We start from the raw sequence: 27,343 nt of genomic DNA on the forward strand, positions 1-27,343 counted from the left end.
TAGCCTGGCTAATGAGGATTATGAATCCGAAACCGGTCCCAGGATGCTTGTTTCCGGTCCAGGGAAGACATGGCTTGGCAGTTCGGGCTGCACTGTTCCCATGAGGCACAGGGTAAGACTGATTCGCATATAGCCATGTCTGAACTGGGGTGGCTGAGTGAACTAAAGAATGGTGATGGATTAAACCCAGATCAGTTGACTGGGGGTGAGTCTTTGATTTGTTCAAACGTTCCGTCCATCATCCCCTTTTGTATCGCTTTGTTCGCCCTAAGTATGGCAGGGTAAGCTCAGACGTGAGTCCCTTGTTCACTTGGCCACTGGATTCAAGATAGCCTGGCTGATGAGGATTATGAATCCGAAACCGGTCCCAGGATGCTTGTTTCCGGTCCAGGGAAGACATGGCTCGGCAGTTCGGGCTGCACTGTTCCCATGAGGCACAGGGTCAGACTGATTTGCATATAGCCATGTCTGAACTGGGGTGGCTGAGTGAACTAAAGAATGGTGATGGATTAAACCCAGATCAGTTGACTGGGGGTGAGTGTTTGATTTGTTCAAAAGCTCCGTCCATCATCCCCTTTTGTATCGCTTTGTTCGCCCTAAGTGTGGCAGGGTATGCTCAGACGTGAGTCCCTTGTTCACTTGGCGACTGGATTCAAGATAGCCTGGCTGATGAGCATTATGAATCCGAAACTGGTCCCAGGATGCTTGTTTCTGGTCCAGGGAAGACATGGCTTGGCAGTTCGGGCTGCACTGTTCCCATGAGGCACAGGGTCAGACTGATTTGCATATAGCCATGTCTGAACTGGGGTGGCTGAGTGAACTAAAGAATGGTGATGGATTAAACCCAGATCAGTTGACTGGGGGTGAGTGTTTGATTTGTTCAAACGCTCCGTCCATCATCCCCTTTTGTATCGCTTTGTTCGCCCTAAGTATGGCAGGGTAAGCTCAGACGTGAGTCCCTTGTTCACTTGGACACTGGATTCAAGATAGCCTGGCTGATGAGGATTATGAATCCGAAACCGGTCCCAGGATGCTTGTTTCCGGTCCAGGGAAGACATGGCTTGGCAGTTCGGGCTGCACTGTTCCCATGAGGCACAGGGTCAGACTGATTTGCGGATAGCCATGTCTGAACTCGGGTGGCTGAGTGAACTAAAGAATGGTGATGGATTAAACCCAGATCAGTTGACTGGGGGTGAGTGTTTGATTTGTTCAAACGCTCCGTCCATCATCCCCTTTTGTATTGCTTTGTTCACCCTAAGTGTGGCAGGGTATGCTCAGACGTGAGTCCGTTGTTCACTTGGCCACTGGATTCAAGATAGCCTGGCTGATGAGGATTACGAATCCGAAACTGGTCCCAGGATGCTTGTTTCCGGTCCAGGGAAGACATGGATTGGCAGTTCGGGCTGCACTGTTCCCATGAGGCACAGGGTCGGACTGTTTTGCATATAGCCATGTCTGAACTGGGGTGGCTGAGTGAACTAAAGAATGGTGATGGATTAAACCCAGATCAGTTGACTGGGGGTGAGTGTTTGATTTGTTCAAACGCTCCGTCCATCATCCCCTTTTGTATCGCTTTGTTCGCCCTAAGTGTGGCAGGGTATGCTCAGACGTGAGTCCCTTGTTCACTTGGCCACTGGATTCAAGATAGCCTGGCTGATGAGGATTATGAATCCGAAACCGGTCCCAGGATGCTTGTTTCCGGTCCAGGGAAGACATGGCTTGGCAGTTCGGGCTGCACTGGTCCCATGAGGCACAGGGTCAGACTGATTTGCATATAGCCATGTCTGAACTGGGGTGGCTGAGTGAACTAAAGAATGGTGATGGATTAAACCCAGATCAGTTGACTGGGGGTGAGTGTTTGATTTGTTCAAACGCTCCGTCCATCATCACCTTTTGAATCACTTTGTTCGCCCTAAGTGTGGCAGGGTATGCTCAGACGTGAGTCCCTTGTTCACTTGGCCACTGGATTCAAGATAGCCTGGCTGATGAGGATTATGAATCTGAAACCGGTCCCAGGATGCTTGTTTCCGGTCCAGGGAAGACATGGCTTGGCAGTTCGGGCTGCACTGTTCCCATGAGGCACAGGGTCAGACTGATTTGCATATAGCCATGTCTGAACTGGGGTGGCTGAGTGAACTAAAGAATGGTGATGGATTAAACCCAGATCAGTTGACTGGGGGTGAGTGTTTGATTTGTTCAAACGCTCCGTCCATCATCCCCTTTTGTATCGCTTTGTTCGCCCTAAGTGTGGCAGGGTATGCTCAGACGTGAGTCCCTTGTTCACTTGGCCACTGGATTCAAGATAGCCTGGCTGATGAGGATTATGAATCCGAAACCGGTCCCAGGATGCTTGTTTCCGGTCCAGGGAAGACATGGCTTGGCAGTTCGGGCTGCACTGGTCCCATGAGGCACAGGGTCAGACTGATTTGCATATAGCCATGTCTGAACTGGGGTGGCTGAGTGAACTAAAGAATGGTGATGGATTAAACCCAGATCAGTTGACTGGGGGTGAGTGTTTGATTTGTTCAAACGCTCCGTCCATCATCACCTTTTGTATCGCTTTGTTCGCCCTAAGTGTGGCAGGGTATGCTCAGACGTGAGTCCCTTGTTCACTTGGCCACTGGATTCAAGACAGCCTGGCTGATGAGGATTATGAATCCGAAACCGATCCCAGGATGCTTGTTTCCGGTCCAGGGAAGACATGGCTTGGCAGTTCGGGCTGCACTGTTCCCATGAGGCACAGGGTCAGACTGATTTGCATATAGCCATGTCTGAACTGGGGTGGCTGAGTGAACTAAAGAATGGTGATGGATTAAAACCAGATCAGTTGACTGGGGGTGAGTGTTTGATTTGTTCAAACACTACGTCCATCATCCCCTTTTGTATCGCTTTGTTCGCCCTAAGTGTGGCAGGGTATGCTCAGACGTGAGTCCCTTGTTCACTTGGCCACTGGATTCAAGATAGCCTGGCTGATGAGGATTATGAATCCGAAACCGGTCCCAGGATGCTTGTTTCCGGTCCAGGGAAGACATGGCTTGGCAGTTCGGGCTGCACTGTTCCCATGAGGCACAGGGTCAGACTGATTTGCATATATCCATGTCTGAACTGGGGTGGCTGAGTGAACTAGAGAATGGTGATGGATTAAACCCAGATCAGTTGACTGGGGGTGAGTGTTTGATTTGTTCAAACGCTCCGTCTATCATCCCCTTTTGTATCGCTTTGTTCGCCCTAAGTGTGGCAGGGTATGCTCAGACGTGAGTCCCTTGTTCACTTGGCCACTGGATTCAAGATAGCCTGGCTGATGAGGATTATGAATCCGAAACCGGTCCCAGGATGCTTGTTTCCGGTCCAGGGAAGACATGGCTTGGCAGTTCGGGCTGCACTGTTCCCTTGAGGCACAGGGTCAGACTGATTTGCATATAGCCATGTCTGAACTGGGGTGGCTGAGTGAACTAAAGAATGGTGATGGATTAAACCCAGATCAGTTGACTGGGGGTGAGTGTTTGATTTGTTCAAACGCTCCGTCCATCATCCCCTTTTGTATCGCTTTGTTCGCCCTAAGTGTGGCAGGGTATGCTCAGACGTGAGTCCCTTGTTCACTTGGCCACTGGATTCAAGATAGCCTGGCTGATGAGGATTATGAATCCGAAACCGGTCCCAGGATGCTTGTTTCCGGTCCAGGGAAGACATGGCTTGGCAGTTCGGGCTGCACTGGTCCCATGAGGCACAGGGTCAGACTGATTTGCATATAGCCATGTCTGAACTGGGGTGGCTGAGTGAACTAAAGAATGGTGATGGATTAAACCCAGATCAGTTGACTGGGGGTGAGTGTTTGATTTGTTCAAACGCTCCGTCCATCCTCCCCTTTTGTATCGCTTTGTTCGCCCTAAGTGTGGCAGGGTATGCTCAGATGTGAGTCCCTTGTTCACTTGGCCACTGGATTCAAGATAGCCTGGCTGATGAGGATTATGAATCCAAAACCGGTCCCAGGATGCTTGTTTCCGGTCCAGGGAAGACATGGCTTGGCAGTTCGGGCTGCACTGTTCCCATGAGGCACAGGATCAGACTGACTTGCATATAGCCATGTCTGAACTGGGGTGGCTGAGTGAACTAAAGAATGGTGATGGATTAAACCCACATCAGTTGACTGGGGGTGAGTGTTTGATTTGTTCAAACGCTGCGTCGATCATCCCCTTTTGTATCGCTTTGTTCGCCCTAAGTGTGGCAGGGTATGCTCAGACGTGAGTCCCTTGTTCACTTGGCCACTGGATTCAAGATAGCCTGGCTGATGAGGATTATGAATCCGAACCCGGTCCCAGGATGCTTGTTTCCGGTCCAGGGAAGACATGGCTTGGCAGTTCCGGCTGCACTGTTCCCATGAGGCACAGGGTCAGACTGATTTGCATATAGCCATGTCTGAACTGGGGTGGCTGAGTGAACTAAAAAATGGTGATGGATTAAACCCAGATTAGTTGACTGGGGGTGAGTGTTTGATTTGTTCAAACGCTCCGTCCATCATCCCCTTTTGTATCGCTTTGTTCGCCCTAAGTGTGGCAGGGTATGCTCAGACGTGAGTCCCTTGTTCACTTGGCCACTGGATTCAAGATAGCCTGGCTAATGAGGATTATGAATCCGAAACCGGTCCCAGGATGCTTGTTTCCGGTCCAGGGAAGACATGGCTTGGCAGTTCGGGCTGCACTGTTCCCATGAGGCACAGGGTAAGACTGATTCGCATATAGCCATGTCTGAACTGGGGTGGCTGAGTGAACTAAAGAATGGTGATGGATTAAACCCAGATCAGTTGACTGGGGGTGAGTCTTTGATTTGTTCAAACGTTCCGTCCATCATCCCCTTTTGTATCGCTTTGTTCGCCCTAAGTGTGGCAGGGTATGCTCAGACGTGAGTCCCTTGTTCACTTGGCCACTGGATTAAAGATAGCCTGGCTGATGAGGATTATGAATCCGAAACCGGTCCCAGGAAGCTTGTTTCCAGTCCAGGGAAGACATGGCTTGGCAGTTCGGGCTGCACTGTTCCCATGAGGCTCAGGGTCAGACTGATTTGCATATAGCCATGTCTGAACTGGGGTGGCTGAGTGAACTAAAGAATGGTGATGGATTAAACCCAGATCAGTTGACTGGGGTGAGTGTTTGATTTGTTCAAACGCTCCGTCCATCATCCCCTTTTGTATCACTTTGTTCGCCCTAATTGTGGCAGGGTATGCTCAGATGTGAGTCCCTTGTTCACTTGGCCACTGGATTCAAGATAGCCTGGCTGATGAGGATTATGAATCCGAAACCGGTCCCAGGATGCTTGTTTCCGGTCCAGGGAAGACATGGCTTGGCAGTTCGGGCTGCACTGTTCCCATGAGGCACAGGGTCAGACTGATTTGCATATAGCCATGTCTGAACTGGGGTGGCTGAGTGAACTAAAGAATGGTGATGGATTAAACCCAGATCAGTTGACTGAGGGTGAGTGTTTGATTTGTTCAAAAGCTCCGTCCATCATCCCCTTTTGTATCGCTTTTTTCGCCCTAAGTGTGGCAGGGTATGCTCAGACGTGAGTCCCTTGTTCACTTGGCCACTGGATTCAAGATAGCCTGGCTAATGAGGATTATGAACCCGAAACCGGTCCCAGGATGCTTGTTTCCGGTCCAGGGAAGACATGGCTTGGCAGTTCGGGCTGCACTGTTCCCATGAGGCACAGGGTAAGACTGATTCGCATATAGCCATGTCTGAACTGGGGTGGCTGAGTGAACTAAAGAATGGTGATGGATTAAACCCAGATCAGTTGACTGGGGGTGAGTCTTTGATTTGTTCAAACGTTCCGTCCATCATCCCCTTTTGTATCGCTTTGTTCGCCCTAAGTGTGGCAGGGTATGCTCAGACGTGAGTCCCTTGTTCACTTGGCCACTGGATTAAAGATAGCCTGGCTGATGAGGATTATGAATCCGAAACCGGTCCCAGGAGGCTTGTTTCCAGTCCAGGGAAGACATGGCTTGGCAGTTCGGGCTGCACTGTTCCCATGAGGCTCAGGGTCAGACTGATTTGCATATAGCCATGTCTGAACTGGGGTGGCTGAGTGAACTAAAGAATGGTGATGGATTAAACCCAGATCAGTTGACTGGGGGTGAGTGTTTGATTTGTTCAAACGCTCCGTCCATCATCCCCTTTTGTATCACTTTGTTCGCCCTAATTGTGGCAGGGTATGCTCAGACGTGAGTCCCTTGTTCACTTGGCCACTGGATTCAAGATAGCCTGGCTGATGAGGATTATGAATCCGAAACCGGTCCCAGGATGCTTGTTTCCGGTCCAGGGAAGACATGGCTTGGCAGTTCGGGCTGCACTGTTCCCATGAGGCACAGGGTCAGACTGATTTGCATATAGCCATGTCTGAACTGGGGTGGCTGAGTGAACTAAAGAATGGTGATGGATTAAACCCAGATCAGTTGACTGGGGGTGAGTGTTTGATTTGTTCAAACGCTCCGTCCATCATCCCCTTTTATATCGCTTTGTTCGCCCTAAGTGTGGCAGGGTATGCTCAGACGTGAGTCCCTTGTTCACTTGGCCACTGGATTCAAGATAGCCTGGCTGATGAGGATTACGAATCCGAAACTGGTCCCAGGATGCTTGTTTCCGGTCCAGGGAAGACATGGCTTGGCAGTTCGGGCTGCACTGTTCCCATGAGGCACAGGGTCAGACTGATTTGCATATAGCCATGTCTGAACTGGGGTGGCTGAGTGAACTAAAGAATGGTGATGGATTAAACCCAGATCAGTTGACTGGGGGTGAGTGTTTGATTTGTTCAAACGCTCCGTCCATCATCCCCTTTTGTATCGCTTTGTTCGCCCTAAGTGTGGCAGGGTATGCTCAGACGTGAGTCCCTTGTTCACTTGGCCACTGGATTCAAGATAGCCTGGCTGATGAGGATTATGAATCCGAAACCGGTCCCAGGATGCTTGTTTCCGGTCCAGGGAAGACATGGCTTGGCAGTTCGGGCTGCACTGGTCCCATGAGGCACAGGGTCAGACTGATTTGCATATAGCCATGTCTGAACTGGGGTGGCTGAGTGAACTAAAGAATGGTGATGGATTAAACCCAGATCAGTTGACTGGGGGTGAGTGTTTGATTTGTTCAAACGCTCCGTCCATCATCACCTTTTGTATCGCTTTGTTCGCCCTAAGTGTGGCAGGGTATGCTCAGACGTGAGTCCCTTGTTCACTTGGCCACTGGATTCAAGATAGCCTGGCTGATGAGGATTATGAATCCGAAACCGGTCCCAGGATGCTTGTTTCCGGTCCAGGGAAGACATGGCTTGGCAGTTCGGGCTGCACTGTTCCCATGAGGCACAGGGTCAGACTGATTTGCATATAGCCATGTCTGAACTGGGGTGGCTGAGTGAACTAAAGAATGGTGATGGATTAAACCCAGATCAGTTGACTGGGGGTGAGTGTTTGATTTGTTCATACACTACGTCCATCATCCCCTTTTGTATCGCTTTGTTCGCCCTAAGTGTGGCAGGGTATTCTCAGACGTGAGTCCCTTGTTCACTTGGCCACTGGATTCAAGATAGCCTGGCTGATGAGGATTATGAATCCCAAACCGGTCCCAGGATGCTTGTTTCCGGTCCAGGGAAGACATGGCTCGGCAGTTCGGGCTGCACTGTTCCCATGAGGCACAGGGTCAGACTGACTTGCATATAGCCATGTCTGAACTGGGGTGGCTGAGTGAACTAAATAATGGTGATGGATTAAACCCAGATCAGTTGACTGGGGGTGAGTGTTTGATTTGTTCAAACTCTCCGTCCATCATCCCCTTTTGTATCGCTTTGTTCGCCCTAAGTGTAGCAGGGTATGCTCAGACGTGAGTACCTTGTTCACTTGGCCACTGGATTCAAGATAGCCTGGCTGATGAGGATTATGAATCCCAAACCGGTCCCAAGATGCTTGTTTCCGGTCCAGGGAAGACATGGCTCGGCAGTTCGGGCTGCACTGTTCCCATGAGGCACAGGGTCAGACTGATTTGCATATAGCCATGTCTGAACTGGGGTGGCTGAGTGAACTAAAGAATGGTGATGGATTAAACCCAGACCAGTTGACTGGGGGTGAGTGTTTGATTTGTTCAAAAGCTCCGTCCATCATCCCCTTTTGTATCGCTTTGTTCGCCCTAAGTGTGGCAGGGTATGCTCAGACGTGAGTCCCTTGTTCACTTGGCGACTGGATTCAAGATAGCCTGGCTGATGAGCATTATGAATCCGAAACTGGTCCCAGGATGCTTGTTTCTGGTCCAGGGAAGACATGGCTTGGCAGTTCGGGCTGCACTGTTCCCATGAGGCACAGGGTCAGACTGATTTGCATATAGCCATGTCTGAACTGGGGTGGCTGAGTGAACTAAAGAATGGTGATGGATTAAACCCAGATCAGTTGACTGGGGGTGAGTGTTTGATTTGTTCAAACGCTCCGTCCATCATCCCCTTTTGTATCGCTTTGTTCGCCCTAAGTATGGCAGGGTAAGCTCAGACGTGAGTCCCTTGTTCACTTGGACACTGGATTCAAGATAGCCTGGCTGATGAGGATTATGAATCCGAAACCGGTCCCAGGATGCTTGTTTCCGGTCCAGGGAAGACATGGCCTGGCAGTTCGGGCTGCACTGTTCCCATGAGGCACAGGGTCAGACTGATTTGCGGATAGCCATGTCTGAACTGGGGTGGCTGAGTGAACTAAAGAATGGTGATGGATTAAACCCAGATCAGTTGACTGGGGGTGAGTGTTTGATTTGTTCAAACGCTCCGTCCATCATCCCCTTTTGTATTGCTTTGTTCACCCTAAGTGTGGCAGGGTATGCTCAGACGTGAGTCCGTTGTTCACTTGGCCACTGGATTCAAGATAGCCTGGCTGATGAGGATTACGAATCCGAAACTGGTCCCAGGATGCTTGTTTCCGGTCCAGGGAAGACATGGCTTGGCAGTTCGGGCTGCACTGTTCCCATGAGGCACAGGGTCGGACTGATTTGCATATAGCCATGTCTGAACTGGGGTGGCTGAGTGAACTAAAGAATGGTGATGGATTAAACCCAGATCAGTTGACTGGGGGTGAGTGTTTGATTTGTTCAAACGCTCCGTCCATCATCACCTTTTGAATCACTTTGTTCGCCCTAAGTGTGGCAGGGTATGCTCAGACGTGAGTCCCTTGTTCACTTGGCCACTGGATTCAAGATAGCCTGGCTGATGAGGATTATGAATCTGAAACCGGTCCCAGGATGCTTGTTTCCGGTCCAGGGAAGACATGGCTTGGCAGTTCGGGCTGCACTGTTCCCATGAGGCACAGGGTCAGACTGATTTGCATATAGCCATGTCTGAACTGGGGTGGCTGAGTGAACTAAAGAATGGTGATGGATTAAACCCAGATCAGTTGACTGGGGGTGAGTGTTTGATTTGTTCAAACGCTCCGTCCATCATCCCCTTTTGTATCGCTTTGTTCGCCCTAAGTGTGGCAGGGTATGCTCAGACGTGAGTCCCTTGTTCACTTGGCCACTGGATTCAAGATAGCCTGGCTGATGAGGATTATGAATCCGAAACCGGTCCCAGGATGCTTGTTTCCGGTCCAGGGAAGACATGGCTTGGCAGTTCGGGCTGCACTGGTCCCATGAGGCACAGGGTCAGACTGATTTGCATATAGCCATGTCTGAACTGGGGTGGCTGAGTGAACTAGAGAATGGTGATGGATTAAACCCAGATCAGTTGACTGGGGGTGAGTGTTTGATTTGTTCAAACGCTCCGTCTATCATCCCCTTTTGTATCGCTTTGTTCGCCCTAAGTGTGGCAGGGTATGCTCAGACGTGAGTCCCTTGTTCACTTGGCCACTGGATTCAAGATAGCCTGGCTGATGAGGATTATGAATCCGAAACCGGTCCCAGGATGCTTGTTTCCGGTCCAGGGAAGACATGGCTTGGCAGTTCGGGCTGCACTGTTCCCTTGAGGCACAGGGTCAGACTGATTTGCATATAGCCATGTCTGAACTGGGGTGGCTGAGTGAACTAAAGAATGGTGATGGATTAAACCCAGATCAGTTGACTGGGGGTGAGTGTTTGATTTGTTCAAACGCTCCGTCCATCATCCCCTTTTGTATCGCTTTGTTCGCCCTAAGTGTGGCAGGGTATGCTCAGACGTGAGTCCCTTGTTCACTTGGCCACTGGATTCAAGATAGCCTGGCTGATGAGGATTATGAATCCGAAACCGGTCCCAGGATGCTTGTTTCCGGTCCAGGGAAGACATGGCTTGGCAGTTCGGTTGGACTGTTCCCATGAGGCACAGGGTCAGACTGACTTGCATATAGCCATGTCTGAACTGGGGTGGCTGAGTGAACTAGAGAATGGTGATGGATTAAACCCAGATCAGTTGACTGGGGGTGAGTGTTTGATTTGTTCAAACGCTCCGTCTATCATCCCCTTTTGTATCGCTTTGTTCGCCCTAAGTGTGGCAGGGTATGCTCAGACGTGAGTCCCTTGTTCACTTGGCCACTGGATTCAAGATAGCCTGGCTGATGAGGATTATGAATCCGAAACCGGTCCCAGGATGCTTGTTTCCGGTCCAGGGAAGACATGGCTTGGCAGTTCGGTTGGACTGTTCCCATGAGGCACAGGGTCAGACTGATTTGCATATAGCCATGTCTGAACTGGGGTGGCTGAGTGAACTAGAGAATGGTGATGGATTAAACCCAGATCAGTTGACTGGGGGTGAGTGTTTGATTTGTTCAAACGCTCCGTCTATCATCCCCTTTTGTATCGCTTTGTTCGCCCTAAGTGTGGCAGGGTATGCTCAGACGTGAGTCCCTTGTTCACTTGGCCACTGGATTCAAGATAGCCTGGCTGATGAGGATTATGAATCCGAAACCGGTCCCAGGATGCTTGTTTCCGGTCCAGGGAAGACATGGCTTGGCAGTTCGGGCTGCACTGTTCCCTTGAGGCACAGGGTCAGACTGATTTGCATATAGCCATGTCTGAACTGGGGTGGCTGAGTGAACTAAAGAATGGTGATGGATTAAACCCAGATCAGTTGACTGGGGGTGAGTGTTTGATTTGTTCAAACGCTCCGTCCATCATCCCCTTTTGTATCGCTTTGTTCGCCCTAAGTGTGGCAGGGTATGCTCAGACGTGAGTCCCTTGTTCACTTGGCCACTGGATTCAAGATAGCCTGGCTGATGAGGATTATGAATCCGAAACCGGTCCCAGGATGCTTGTTTCCGGTCCAGGGAAGACATGGCTTGGCAGTTCGGTTGGACTGTTCCCATGAGGCACAGGGTCAGACTGACTTGCATATAGCCATGTCTGAACTGGGGTGGCTGAGTGAACTAAAGAATGGTGATGGATTAAACCCAGATCAGTTGACTGGGGGTGAGTGTTTGATTTATTCAAACGCTCCGTCCATCATCCCCTTTTGTATCGCTTTATTCGCCCTAAGTGTGGCAGGGTATGCTCAGACGTGAGTCCCTTGTTCACTTGGCCACTGGATTCAAGATAGCCTGGCTGATAAGGATTATGAATCCCAAACCGGTCCCAGGATGCTTGTTTCCGGTCCAGGGAAGACATGGCTCGGCAGTTCGGGCTGCACTGTTCCCATGAGGCACAGGGTCAGACTGACTTGCATATAGCCATGTCTGAACTGGGGTGGCTGAGTGAACTAAAGAATGGTGATGGATTAAACCCAGATCAGTTGACTGGGGGTGAGTGTTTGATTTGTTCAAACTCTCCGTCCATCATCCCCTTTTGTATCGCTTTGTTCGCCCTAAGTGTAGCAGGGTATGCTCAGACGTGAGTCCCTTGTTCACTTGGCCACTGGATTCAAGATAGCCTGGCTGATGAGGATTATGAATCCGAAACCGGTCCCAGGATGCTTGTTTCCGGTCCAGGGAAGACATGGCTTGGCAGTTCGGGCTGCACTGGTCCCATGAGGCACAGGGTCAGACTGATTTGCATATAGCCATGTCTGAACTGGGGTGGCTGAGTGAACTAAAGAATGGTGATGGATTAAACCCAGATCAGTTGACTGGGGGTGAGTGTTTGATTTGTTCAAACGCTCCGTCCATCATCACCTTTTGAATCACTTTGTTCGCCCTAAGTGTGGCAGGGTATGCTCAGACGTGAGTCCCTTGTTCACTTGGCCACTGGATTCAAGATAGCCTGGCTGATGAGGATTATGAATCTGAAACCGGTCCCAGGATGCTTGTTTCCGGTCCAGGGAAGACATGGCTTGGCAGTTCGGGCTGCACTGTTCCCATGAGGCACAGGGTCAGACTGATTTGCATATAGCCATGTCTGAACTGGGGTGGCTGAGTGAACTAAAGAATGGTGATGGATTAAACCCAGATCAGTTGACTGGGGGTGAGTGTTTGATTTGTTCAAATGCTCCGTCCATCATCCCCTTTTGTATCGCTTTGTTCGCCCTAAGTGTGGCAGGGTATGCTCAGACGTGAGTCCCTTGTTCACTTGGCCACTGGATTCAAGATAGCCTGGCTGATGAGGATTATGAATCCGAAACCGGTCCCAGGATGCTTGTTTCCGGTCCAGGGAAGACATGGCTTGGCAGTTCGGGCTGCACTGGTCCCATGAGGCACAGGGTCAGACTGATTTGCATATAGCCATGTCTGAACTGGGGTGGCTGAGTGAACTAAAGAATGGTGATGGATTAAACCCAGATCAGTTGACTGGGGGTGAGTGTTTGATTTGTTCAAACGCTCCGTCCATCATCCCCTTTTGTATCGCTTTGTTCGCCCTAAGTGTGGCAGGGTATGCTCAGACGTGAGTCCCTTGTTCACTTGGCCACTGGATTCAAGATAGCCTGGCTGATGAGGATTATGAATCCGAAACCGGTCCCAGGATGCTTGTTTCCGGTCCAGGGAAGACATGGCTTGGCAGTTCGGGCTGCACTGTTCCCATGAGGCACAGGGTCAGACTGATTTGCATATATCCATGTCTGAACTGGGGTGGCTGAGTGAACTAGAGAATGGTGATGGATTAAACCCAGATCAGTTGAGTGGGGGTGAGTGTTTGATTTGTTCAAACGCTCCGTCTATCATCCCCTTTTGTATCGCTTTGTTCGCCCTAAGTGTGGCAGGGTATGCTCAGACGTGAGTCCCTTGTTCACTTGGCCACTGGATTCAAGATAGCCTGGCTGATGAGGATTATGAATCCGAAACCGGTCCCAGGATGCTTGTTTCCGGTCCAGGGAAGACATGGCTTGGCAGTTCGGGCTGCACTGTTCCCTTGAGGCACAGGGTCAGACTGATTTGCATATAGCCATGTCTGAACTGGGGTGGCTGAGTGAACTAAAGAATGGTGATGGATTAAACCCAGATCAGTTGACTGGGGGTGAGTGTTTGATTTGTTCAAACGCTCCGTCCATCATCCCCTTTTGTATCGCTTTGTTCGCCCTAAGTGTGGCAGGGTATGCTCAGACGTGAGTCCCTTGTTCACTTGGCCACTGGATTCAAGATAGCCTGGCTGATGAGGATTATGAATCCGAAATCGGTCCCAGGATGCTTGTTTCCGGTCCAGGGAAGACATGGCTTGGCAGTTCGGTTGGACTGTTCCCATGAGGCACAGGGTCAGACTGACTTGCATAAAGCCATGTCTGAACTGGGGTGGCTGAGTGAACTAAAGAATGGTGATGGATTAAACCCAGATCAGTTGACTGGGGGTGAGTGTTTGATTTATTCAAACGCTCCGTCCATCATCCCCTTTTGTATCGCTTTATTCGCCCTAAGTGTGGCAGGGTATGCTCAGACGTGAGTCCCTTGTTCACTTGGCCACTGGATTCAAGATAGCCTGGCTGATGAGGATTATGAATCCCAAACCGGTCCCAGGATGCTTGTTTCCGGTCCAGGGAAGACATGGCTCGGCAGTTCGGGCTGCACTGTTCCCATGAGGCACAGGGTCAGACTGACTTGCATATAGCCATGTCTGAACTGGGGTGGCTGAGTGAACTAAAGAATGGTGATGGATTAAACCCAGATCAGTTGACTGGGGGTGAGTGTTTGATTTGTTCAAACTCTCCGTCCATCATCCCCTTTTGTATCGCTTTGTTCGCCCTAAGTGTAGCAGGGTATGCTCAGACGTGAGTACCTTGTTCACTTGGCCACTGGATTCAAGATAGCCTGGCTGATGAGGATTATGAATCCCAAACCGGTCCCAAGATGCTTGTTTCCGGTCCAGGGAAGACATGGCTCGGCAGTTCGGGCTGCACTGTTCCCATGAGGCACAGGGTCAGACTGATTTGCATATAGCCATGTCTGAACTGGGGTGGCTGAGTGAACTAAAGAATGGTGATGGATTAAACCCAGATCAGTTGACTGGGGGTGAGTGTTTGATTTGTTCAAAAGCTCCGTCCATCATCCCCTTTTGTATCGCTTTGTTCGCCCTAAGTGTGGCAGGGTATGCTCAGACGTGAGTCCCTTGTTCACTTGGCGACTGGATTCAAGATAGCCTGGCTGATGAGCATTATGAATCCGAAACTGGTCCCAGGATGCTTGTTTCTGGTCCAGGGAAGACATGGCTTGGCAGTTCGGGCTGCACTGTTCCCATGAGGCACAGGGTCAGACTGATTTGCATATAGCCATGTCTGAACTGGGGTGGCTGAGTGAACTAAAGAATGGTGATGGATTAAACCCAGATCAGTTGACTGGGGGTGAGTGTTTGATTTGTTCAAACGCTCCGTCCATCATCCCCTTTTGTATCGCTTTGTTCGCCCTAAGTATGGCAGGGTAAGCTCAGACGTGAGTCCCTTGTTCACTTGGACACTGGATTCAAGATAGCCTGGCTGATGAGGATTATGAATCCGAAACCGGTCCCAGGATGCTTGTTTCCGGTCCAGGGAAGACATGGCTTGGCAGTTCGGGCTGCACTGTTCCCATGAGGCACAGGGTCAGACTGATTTGCGGATAGCCATGTCTGAACTCGGGTGGCTGAGTGAACTAAAGAATGGTGATGGATTAAACCCAGATCAGTTGACTGGGGGTGAGTGTTTGATTTGTTCAAACGCTCCGTCCATCATCCCCTTTTGTATTGCTTTGTTCACCCTAAGTGTGGCAGGGTATGCTCAGACGTGAGTCCGTTGTTCACTTGGCCACTGGATTCAAGATAGCCTGGCTGATGAGGATTACGAATCCGAAACTGGTCCCAGGATGCTTGTTTCCGGTCCAGGGAAGACATGGCTTGGCAGTTCGGGCTGCACTGTTCCCATGAGGCACAGGGTCGGACTGATTTGCATATAGCCATGTCTGAACTGGGGTGGCTGAGTGAACTAAAGAATGGTGATGGATTAAACCCAGATCAGTTGACTGGGGGTGAGTGTTTGATTTGTTCAAACGCTCCGTCCATCATCCCCTTTTGTATCGCTTTGTTCGCCCTAAGTGTGGCAGGGTATGCTCAGACGTGAGTCCCTTGTTCACTTGGCCACTGGATTCAAGATAGCCTGGCTGATGAGGATTATGAATCCGAAACCGGTCCCAGGATGCTTGTTTCCGGTCCAGGGAAGACATGGCTTGGCAGTTCGGGCTGCACTGGTCCCATGAGGCACAGGGTCAGACTGATTTGCATATAGCCATGTCTGAACTGGGGTGGCTGAGTGAACTAAAGAATGGTGATGGATTAAACCCAGATCAGTTGACTGGGGGTGAGTGTTTGATTTGTTCAAACGCTCCGTCCATCATCACCTTTTGAATCACTTTGTTCGCCCTAAGTGTGGCAGGGTATGCTCAGACGTGAGTCCCTTGTTCACTTGGCCACTGGATTCAAGATAGCCTGGCTGATGAGGATTATGAATCTGAAACCGGTCCCAGGATGCTTGTTTCCGGTCCAGGGAAGACATGGCTTGGCAGTTCGGGCTGCACTGTTCCCATGAGGCACAGGGTCAGACTGATTTGCATATAGCCATGTCTGAACTGGGGTGGCTGAGTGAACTAAAGAATGGTGATGGATTAAACCCAGATCAGTTGACTGGGGGTGAGTGTTTGATTTGTTCAAACGCTCCGTCCATCATCCCCTTTTGTATCGCTTTGTTCGCCCTAAGTGTGGCAGGGTATGCTCAGACGTGAGTCCCTTGTTCACTTGGCCACTGGATTCAAGATAGCCTGGCTGATGAGGATTATGAATCCGAAACCGGTCCCAGGATGCTTGTTTCCGGTCCAGGGAAGACATGGCTTGGCAGTTCGGGCTGCACTGGTCCCATGAGGCACAGGGTCAGACTGATTTGCATATAGCCATGTCTGAACTGGGGTGGCTGAGTGAACTAAAGAATGGTGATGGATTAAACCCAGATCAGTTGACTGGGGGTGAGTGTTTGATTTGTTCAAACGCTCCGTCCATCATCACCTTTTGTATCGCTTTGTTCGCCCTAAGTGTGGCAGGGTATGCTCAGACGTGAGTCCCTTGTTCACTTGGCCACTGGATTCAAGATAGCCTGGCTGATGAGGATTATGAATCCGAAACCGGTCCCAGGATGCTTGTTTCCGGTCCAGGGAAGACATGGCTTGGCAGTTCGGGCTGCACTGTTCCCATGAGGCACAGGGTCAGACTGATTTGCATATAGCCATGTCTGAACTGGGGTGGCTGAGTGAACTAAAGAATGGTGATGGATTAAACCCAGATCAGTTGACTGGGGGTGAGTGTTTGATTTGTTCATACACTACGTCCATCATCCCCTTTTGTATCGCTTTGTTCGCCCTAAGTGTGGCAGGGTATGCTCAGACGTGAGTCCCTTGTTCACTTGGCCACTGGATTCAAGATAGCCTGGCTGATGAGGATTATGAATCCCAAACCGATCCCAGGATGCTTGTTTCCGGTCCAGGGAAGACATGGCTCGGCAGTTCGGGCTGCACTGTTCCCATGAGGCACAGGGTCAGACTGACTTGCATATAGCCATGTCTGAACTGGGGTGGCTGAGTGAACTAAATAATGGTGATGGATTAAACCCAGATCAGTTGACTGGGGGTGAGTGTTTGATTTGTTCAAACTCTCCGTCCATCATCCCCTTTTGTATCGCTTTGTTCGCCCTAAGTGTAGCAGGGTATGCTCAGACGTGAGTACCTTGTTCACTTGGCCACTGGATTCAAGATAGCCTGGCTGATGAGGATTATGAATCCCAAACCGGTCCCAAGATGCTTGTTTCCGGTCCAGGGAAGACATGGCTCGGCAGTTCGGGCTGCACTGTTCCCATGAGGCACAGGGTCAGACTGATTTGCATATAGCCATGTCTGAACTGGGGTGGCTGAGTGAACTAAAGAATGGTGATGGATTAAACCCAGACCAGTTGACTGGGGGTGAGTGTTTGATTTGTTCAAAAGCTCCGTCCATCATCCCCTTTTGTATCGCTTTGTTCGCCCTAAGTGTGGCAGGGTATGCTCAGACGTGAGTCCCTTGTTCACTTGGCGACTGGATTCAAGATAGCCTGGCTGATGAGCATTATGAATCCGAAACTGGTCCCAGGATGCTTGTTTCTGGTCCAGGGAAGACATGGCTTGGCAGTTCGGGCTGCACTGTTCCCATGAGGCACAGGGTCAGACTGATTTGCATATAGCCATGTCTGAACTGGGGTGGCTGAGTGAACTAAAGAATGGTGATGGATTAAACCCAGATCAGTTGACTGGGGGTGAGTGTTTGATTTGTTCAAACGCTCCGTCCATCATCCCCTTTTGTATCGCTTTGTTCGCCCTAAGTATGGCAGGGTAAGCTCAGACGTGAGTCCCTTGTTCACTTGGACACTGGATTCAAGATAGCCTGGCTGATGAGGATTATGAATCCGAAACCGGTCCCAGGATGCTTGTTTCCGGTCCAGGGAAGACATGGCTTGGCAGTTCGGGCTGCACTGTTCCCATGAGGCACAGGGTCAGACTGATTTGCGGATAGCCATGTCTGAACTGGGGTGGCTGAGTGAACTAAAGAATGGTGATGGATTAAACCCAGATCAGTTGACTGGGGGTGAGTGTTTGATTTGTTCAAACGCTCCGTCCATCATCCCCTTTTGTATTGCTTTGTTCACCCTAAGTGTGGCAGGGTATGCTCAGACGTGAGTCCGTTGTTCACTTGGCCACTGGATTCAAGATAGCCTGGCTGATGAGGATTACGAATCCGAAACTGGTCCCAGGATGCTTGTTTCCGGTCCAGGGAAGACATGGCTTGGCAGTTCGGGCTGCACTGTTCCCATGAGGCACAGGGTCGGACTGATTTGCATATAGCCATGTCTGAACTGGGGTGGCTGAGTGAACTAAAGAATGGTGATGGATTAAACCCAGATCAGTTGACTGGGGGTGAGTGTTTGATTTGTTCAAACGCTCCGTCCATCATCACCTTTTGAATCACTTTGTTCGCCCTAAGTGTGGCAGGGTATGCTCAGACGTGAGTCCCTTGTTCACTTGGCCACTGGATTCAAGATAGCCTGGCTGATGAGGATTATGAATCTGAAACCGGTCCCAGGATGCTTGTTTCCGGTCCAGGGAAGACATGGCTTGGCAGTTCGGGCTGCACTGTTCCCATGAGGCACAGGGTCAGACTGATTTGCATATAGCCATGTCTGAACTGGGGTGGCTGAGTGAACTAAAGAATGGTGATGGATTAAACCCAGATCAGTTGACTGGGGGTGAGTGTTTGATTTGTTCAAACGCTCCGTCCATCATCCCCTTTTGTATCGCTTTGTTCGCCCTAAGTGTGGCAGGGTATGCTCAGACGTGAGTCCCTTGTTCACTTGGCCACTGGATTCAAGATAGCCTGGCTGATGAGGATTATGAATCCGAAACCGGTCCCAGGATGCTTGTTTCCGGTCCAGGGAAGACATGGCTTGGCAGTTCGGGCTGCACTGGTCCCATGAGGCACAGGGTCAGACTGATTTGCATATAGCCATGTCTGAACTGGGGTGGCTGAGTGAACTAGAGAATGGTGATGGATTAAACCCAGATCAGTTGACTGGGGGTGAGTGTTTGATTTGTTCAAACGCTCCGTCTATCATCCCCTTTTGTATCGCTTTGTTCGCCCTAAGTGTGGCAGGGTATGCTCAGACGTGAGTCCCTTGTTCACTTGGCCACTGGATTCAAGATAGCCTGGCTGATGAGGATTATGAATCCGAAACCGGTCCCAGGATGCTTGTTTCCGGTCCAGGGAAGACATGGCTTGGCAGTTCGGGCTGCACTGTTCCCTTGAGGCACAGGGTCAGACTGATTTGCATATAGCCATGTCTGAACTGGGGTGGCTGAGTGAACTAAAGAATGGTGATGGATTAAACCCAGATCAGTTGACTGGGGGTGAGTGTTTGATTTGTTCAAACGCTCCGTCCATCATCCCCTTTTGTATCGCTTTGTTCGCCCTAAGTGTGGCAGGGTATGCTCAGACGTGAGTCCCTTGTTCACTTGGCCACTGGATTCAAGATAGCCTGGCTGATGAGGATTATGAATCCGAAACCGGTCCCAGGATGCTTGTTTCCGGTCCAGGGAAGACATGGCTTGGCAGTTCGGTTGGACTGTTCCCATGAGGCACAGGGTCAGACTGACTTGCATATAGCCATGTCTGAACTGGGGTGGCTGAGTGAACTAGAGAATGGTGATGGATTAAACCCAGATCAGTTGACTGGGGGTGAGTGTTTGATTTGTTCAAACGCTCCGTCTATCATCCCCTTTTGTATCGCTTTGTTCGCCCTAAGTGTGGCAGGGTATGCTCAGACGTGAGTCCCTTGTTCACTTGGCCACTGGATTCAAGATAGCCTGGCTGATGAGGATTATGAATCCGAAACCGGTCCCAGGATGCTTGTTTCCGGTCCAGGGAAGACATGGCTTGGCAGTTCGGTTGGACTGTTCCCATGAGGCACAGGGTCAGACTGATTTGCATATAGCCATGTCTGAACTGGGGTGGCTGAGTGAACTAGAGAATGGTGATGGATTAAACCCAGATCAGTTGACTGGGGGTGAGTGTTTGATTTGTTCAAACGCTCCGTCTATCATCCCCTTTTGTATCGCTTTGTTCGCCCTAAGTGTGGCAGGGTATGCTCAGACGTGAGTCCCTTGTTCACTTGGCCACTGGATTCAAGATAGCCTGGCTGATGAGGATTATGAATCCGAAACCGGTCCCAGGATGCTTGTTTCCGGTCCAGGGAAGACATGGCTTGGCAGTTCGGGCTGCACTGTTCCCTTGAGGCACAGGGTCAGACTGATTTGCATATAGCCATGTCTGAACTGGGGTGGCTGAGTGAACTAAAGAATGGTGATGGATTAAACCCAGATCAGTTGACTGGGGGTGAGTGTTTGATTTGTTCAAACGCTCCGTCCATCATCCCCTTTTGTATCGCTTTGTTCGCCCTAAGTGTGGCAGGGTATGCTCAGACGTGAGTCCCTTGTTCACTTGGCCACTGGATTCAAGATAGCCTGGCTGATGAGGATTATGAATCCGAAACCGGTCCCAGGATGCTTGTTTCCGGTCCAGGGAAGACATGGCTTGGCAGTTCGGTTGGACTGTTCCCATGAGGCACAGGGTCAGACTGACTTGCATATAGCCATGTCTGAACTGGGGTGGCTGAGTGAACTAAAGAATGGTGATGGATTAAACCCAGATCAGTTGACTGGGGGTGAGTGTTTGATTTATTCAAACGCTCCGTCCATCATCCCCTTTTGTATCGCTTTATTCGCCCTAAGTGTGGCAGGGTATGCTCAGACGTGAGTCCCTTGTTCACTTGGCCACTGGATTCAAGATAGCCTGGCTGATGAGGATTATGAATCCCAAACCGGTCCCAGGATGCTTGTTTCCGGTCCAGGGAAGACATGGCTCGGCAGTTCGGGCTGCACTGTTCCCATGAGGCACAGGGTCAGACTGACTTGCATATAGCCATGTCTGAACTGGGGTGGCTGAGTGAACTAAAGAATGGTGATGGATTAAACCCAGATCAGTTGACTGGGGGTGAGTGTTTGATTTGTTCAAACTCTCCGTCCATCATCCCCTTTTGTATCGCTTTGTTCGCCCTAAGTGTAGCAGGGTATGCTCAGACGTGAGTACCTTGTTCACTTGGCCACTGGATTCAAGATAGCCTGGCTGATGAGGATTATGAATCCCAAACCGGTCCCAAGATGCTTGTTTCCGGTCCAGGGAAGACATGGCTCGGCAGTTCGGGCTGCACTGTTCCCATGAGGCACAGGGTCAGACTGATTTGCATATAGCCATGTCTGAACTGGGGTGGCTGAGTGAACTAAAGAATGGTGATGGATTAAACCCAGATCAGTTGACTGGGGGTGAGTGTTTGATTTGTTCAAACGCTCCGTCCATCATCCCCTTTTGTATCGCTTTGTTCGCCCTAAGTGTGGCAGGGTATGCTCAGACGTGAGTCCCTTGTTCACTTGGCCACTGGATTCAAGATAGCCTGGCTGATGAGGATTATGAATCCGAAACCGGTCCCAGGATGCTTGTTTCCGGTCCAGGGAAGACATGGCTTGGCAGTTCGGGCTGCACTGGTCCCATGAGGCACAGGGTCAGACTGATTTGCATATAGCCATGTCTGAACTGGGGTGGCTGAGTGAACTAAAGAATGGTGATGGATTAAACCCAGATCAGTTGACTGGGGGTGAGTGTTTGATTTGTTCAAACGCTCCGTCCATCATCACCTTTTGAATCACTTTGTTCGCCCTAAGTGTGGCAGGGTATGCTCAGACGTGAGTCCCTTGTTCACTTGGCCACTGGATTCAAGATAGCCTGGCTGATGAGGATTATGAATCTGAAACCGGTCCCAGGATGCTTGTTTCCGGTCCAGGGAAGACATGGCTTGGCAGTTCGGGCTGCACTGTTCCCATGAGGCACAGGGTCAGACTGATTTGCATATAGCCATGTCTGAACTGGGGTGGCTGAGTGAACTAAAGAATGGTGATGGATTAAACCCAGATCAGTTGACTGGGGGTGAGTGTTTGATTTGTTCAAATGCTCCGTCCATCATCCCCTTTTGTATCGCTTTGTTCGCCCTAAGTGTGGCAGGGTATGCTCAGACGTGAGTCCCTTGTTCACTTGGCCACTGGATTCAAGATAGCCTGGCTGATGAGGATTATGAATCCGAAACCGGTCCCAGGATGCTTGTTTCCGGTCCAGGGAAGACATGGCTTGGCAGTTCGGGCTGCACTGGTCCCATGAGGCACAGGGTCAGACTGATTTGCATATAGCCATGTCTGAACTGGGGTGGCTGAGTGAACTAAAGAATGGTGATGGATTAAACCCAGATCAGTTGACTGGGGGTGAGTGTTTGATTTGTTCAAACGCTCCGTCCATCATCCCCTTTTGTATCGCTTTGTTCGCCCTAAGTGTGGCAGGGTATGCTCAGACGTGAGTCCCTTGTTCACTTGGCCACTGGATTCAAGATAGCCTGGCTGATGAGGATTATGAATCCGAAACCGGTCCCAGGATGCTTGTTTCCGGTCCAGGGAAGACATGGCTTGGCAGTTCGGGCTGCACTGTTCCCATGAGGCACAGGGTCAGACTGATTTGCATATATCCATGTCTGAACTGGGGTGGCTGAGTGAACTAGAGAATGGTGATGGATTAAACCCAGATCAGTTGAGTGGGGGTGAGTGTTTGATTTGTTCAAACGCTCCGTCTATCATCCCCTTTTGTATCGCTTTGTTCGCCCTAAGTGTGGCAGGGTATGCTCAGACGTGAGTCCCTTGTTCACTTGGCCACTGGATTCAAGATAGCCTGGCTGATGAGGATTATGAATCCGAAACCGGTCCCAGGATGCTTGTTTCCGGTCCAGGGAAGACATGGCTTGGCAGTTCGGGCTGCACTGTTCCCTTGAGGCACAGGGTCAGACTGATTTGCATATAGCCATGTCTGAACTGGGGTGGCTGAGTGAACTAAAGAATGGTGATGGATTAAACCCAGATCAGTTGACTGGGGGTGAGTGTTTGATTTGTTCAAACGCTCCGTCCATCATCCCCTTTTGTATCGCTTTGTTCGCCCTAAGTGTGGCAGGGTATGCTCAGACGTGAGTCCCTTGTTCACTTGGCCACTGGATTCAAGATAGCCTGGCTGATGAGGATTATGAATCCGAAATCGGTCCCACGATGCTTGTTTCCGGTCCAGGGAAGACATGGCTTGGCAGTTCGGTTGGACTGTTCCCATGAGGCACAGGGTCAGACTGACTTGCATAAAGCCATGTCTGAACTGGGGTGGCTGAGTGAACTAAAGAATGGTGATGGATTAAACCCAGATCAGTTGACTGGGGGTGAGTGTTTGATTTATTCAAACGCTCCGTCCATCATCCCCTTTTGTATCGCTTTATTCGCCCTAAGTGTGGCAGGGTATGCTCAGACGTGAGTCCCTTGTTCACTTGGCCACTGGATTCAAGATAGCCTGGCTGATGAGGATTATGAATCCCAAACCGGTCCCAGGATGCTTGTTTCCGGTCCAGGGAAGACATGGCTCGGCAGTTCGGGCTGCACTGTTCCCATGAGGCACAGGGTCAGACTGACTTGCATATAGCCATGTCTGAACTGGGGTGGCTGAGTGAACTAAAGAATGGTGATGGATTAAACCCAGATCAGTTGACTGGGGGTGAGTGTTTGATTTGTTCAAACTCTCCGTCCATCATCCCCTTTTGTATCGCTTTGTTCGCCCTAAGTGTAGCAGGGTATGCTCAGACGTGAGTACCTTGTTCACTTGGCCACTGGATTCAAGATAGCCTGGCTGATGAGGATTATGAATCCCAAACCGGTCCCAAGATGCTTGTTTCCGGTCCAGGGAAGACATGGCTCGGCAGTTCGGGCTGCACTGTTCCCATGAGGCACAGGGTCAGACTGATTTGCATATAGCCATGTCTGAACTGGGGTGGCTGAGTGAACTAAAGAATGGTGATGGATTAAACCCAGATCAGTTGACTGGGGGTGAGTGTTTGATTTGTTCAAAAGCTCCGTCCATCATCCCCTTTTGTATCGCTTTGTTCGCCCTAAGTGTGGCAGGGTATGCTCAGACGTGAGTCCCTTGTTCACTTGGCGACTGGATTCAAGATAGCCTGGCTGATGAGCATTATGAATCCGAAACTGGTCCCAGGATGCTTGTTTCTGGTCCAGGGAAGACATGGCTTGGCAGTTCGGGCTGCACTGTTCCCATGAGGCACAGGGTCAGACTGATTTGCATATAGCCATGTCTGAACTGGGGTGGCTGAGTGAACTAAAGAATGGTGATGGATTAAACCCAGATCAGTTGACTGGGGGTGAGTGTTTGATTTGTTCAAACGCTCCGTCCATCATCCCCTTTTGTATCGCTTTGTTCGCCCTAAGTATGGCAGGGTAAGCTCAGACGTGAGTCCCTTGTTCACTTGGACACTGGATTCAAGATAGCCTGGCTGATGAGGATTATGAATCCGAAACCGGTCCCAGGATGCTTGTTTCCGGTCCAGGGAAGACATGGCTTGGCAGTTCGGGCTGCACTGTTCCCATGAGGCACAGGGTCAGACTGATTTGCGGATAGCCATGTCTGAACTCGGGTGGCTGAGTGAACTAAAGAATGGTGATGGATTAAACCCAGATCAGTTGACTGGGGGTGAGTGTTTGATTTGTTCAAACGCTCCGTCCATCATCCCCTTTTGTATTGCTTTGTTCACCCTAAGTGTGGCAGGGTATGCTCAGACGTGAGTCCGTTGTTCACTTGGCCACTGGATTCAAGATAGCCTGGCTGATGAGGATTACGAATCCGAAACTGGTCCCAGGATGCTTGTTTCCGGTCCAGGGAAGACATGGCTTGGCAGTTCGGGCTGCACTGTTCCCATGAGGCACAGGGTCGGACTGATTTGCATATAGCCATGTCTGAACTGGGGTGGCTGAGTGAACTAAAGAATGGTGATGGATTAAACCCAGATCAGTTGACTGGGGGTGAGTGTTTGATTTGTTCAAACGCTCCGTCCATCATCCCCTTTTGTATCGCTTTGTTCGCCCTAAGTGTGGCAGGGTATGCTCAGACGTGAGTCCCTTGTTCACTTGGCCACTGGATTCAAGATAGCCTGGCTGATGAGGATTATGAATCCGAAACCGGTCCCAGGATGCTTGTTTCCGGTCCAGGGAAGACATGGCTTGGCAGTTCGGGCTGCACTGGTCCCATGAGGCACAGGGTCAGACTGATTTGCATATAGCCATGTCTGAACTGGGGTGGCTGAGTGAACTAAAGAATGGTGATGGATTAAACCCAGATCAGTTGACTGGGGGTGAGTGTTTGATTTGTTCAAACGCTCCGTCCATCATCACCTTTTGAATCACTTTGTTCGCCCTAAGTGTGGCAGGGTATGCTCAGACGTGAGTCCCTTGTTCACTTGGCCACTGGATTCAAGATAGCCTGGCTGATGAGGATTATGAATCTGAAACCGGTCCCAGGATGCTTGTTTCCGGTCCAGGGAAGACATGGCTTGGCAGTTCGGGCTGCACTGTTCCCATGAGGCACAGGGTCAGACTGATTTGCATATAGCCATGTCTGAACTGGGGTGGCTGAGTGAACTAAAGAATGGTGATGGATTAAACCCAGATCAGTTGACTGGGGGTGAGTGTTTGATTTGTTCAAACGCTCCGTCCATCATCCCCTTTTGTATCGCTTTGTTCGCCCTAAGTGTGGCAGGGTATGCTCAGACGTGAGTCCCTTGTTCACTTGGCCACTGGATTCAAGATAGCCTGGCTGATAAGGATTATGAATCCGAAACCGGTCCCAGGATGCTTGTTTCCGGTCCAGGGAAGACATGGCTTGGCAGTTCGGGCTGCACTGGTCCCATGAGGCACAGGGTCAGACTGATTTGCATATAGCCATGTCTGAACTGGGGTGGCTGAGTGAACTAAAGAATGGTGATGGATTAAACCCAGATCAGTTGACTGGGGGTGAGTGTTTGATTTGTTCAAACGCTCCGTCCATCATCACCTTTTGTATCGCTTTGTTCGCCCTAAGTGTGGCAGGGTATGCTCAGACGTGAGTCCCTTGTTCACTTGGCCACTGGATTCAAGATAGCCTGGCTGATGAGGATTATGAATCCGAAACCGGTCCCAGGATGCTTGTTTCCGGTCCAGGGAAGACATGGCTTGGCAGTTCGGGCTGCACTGTTCCCATGAGGCACAGGGTCAGACTGATTTGCATATAGCCATGTCTGAACTGGGGTGGCTGAGTGAACTAAAGAATGGTGATGGATTAAACCCAGATCAGTTGACTGGGGGTGAGTGTTTGATTTGTTCAAACACTACGTCCATCATCCCCTTTTGTATCGCTTTGTTCGCCCTAAGTGTGGCAGGGTATGCTCAGACGTGAGTCCCTTGTTCACTTGGCCACTGGATTCAAGATAGCCTGGCTGATGAGGATTATGAATCCGAAACCGGTCCCAGGATGCTTGTTTCCGGTCCAGGGAAGACATGGCTTGGCAGTTCGGGCTGCACTGTTCCCATGAGGCACAGGGTCAGACTGATTTGCATATATCCATGTCTGAACTGGGGTGGCTGAGTGAACTAGAGAATGGTGATGGATTAAACCCAGATCAGTTGACTGGGGGTGAGTGTTTGATTTGTTCAAACGCTCCGTCTATCATCCCCTTTTGTATCGCTTTGTTCGCCCTAAGTGTGGCAGGGTATGCTCAGACGTGAGTCCCTTGTTCACTTGGCCACTGGATTCAAGATAGCCTGGCTGATGAGGATTATGAATCCGAAACCGGTCCCAGGATGCTTGTTTCCGGTCCAGGGAAGACATGGCTTGGCAGTTCGGGCTGCACTGTTCCCTTGAGGCACAGGGTCAGCCTGATTTGCATATAGCCATGTCTGAACTGGGGTGGCTGAGTGAACTAAAGAATGGTGATGGATTAAACCCAGATCAGTTGACTGGGGGTGAGTGTTTGATTTGTTCAAACGCTCCGTCCATCATCCCCTTTTGTATCGCTTTGTTCGCCCTAAGTGTGGCAGGGTATGCTCAGACGTGAGTCCCTTGTTCACTTGGCCACTGGATTCAAGATAGCCTGGCTGATGAGGATTATGAATCCGAAACCGGTCCCAGGATGCTTGTTTCCGGTCCAGGGAAGACATGGCTTGGCAGTTCGGGCTGCACTGGTCCCATGAGGCACAGGGTCAGACTGATTTGCATATAGCCATGTCTGAACTGGGGTGGCTGAGTGAACTAAAGAATGGTGATGGATTAAACCCAGATCAGTTGACTGGGGGTGAGTGTTTGATTTGTTCAAACGCTCCGTCCATCCTCCCCTTTTGTATCGCTTTGTTCGCCCTAAGTGTGGCAGGGTATGCTCAGATGTGAGTCCCTTGTTCACTTGGCCACTGGATTCAAGATAGCCTGGCTGATGAGGATTATGAATCCGAAACCGGTCCCAGGAT

This window comes from Lissotriton helveticus, chromosome 3_1 (genome assembly GCF_964261635.1).
Source record: "Lissotriton helveticus chromosome 3_1, aLisHel1.1, whole genome shotgun sequence".
NCBI lineage: Eukaryota > Metazoa > Chordata > Amphibia > Caudata > Salamandridae > Lissotriton > Lissotriton helveticus.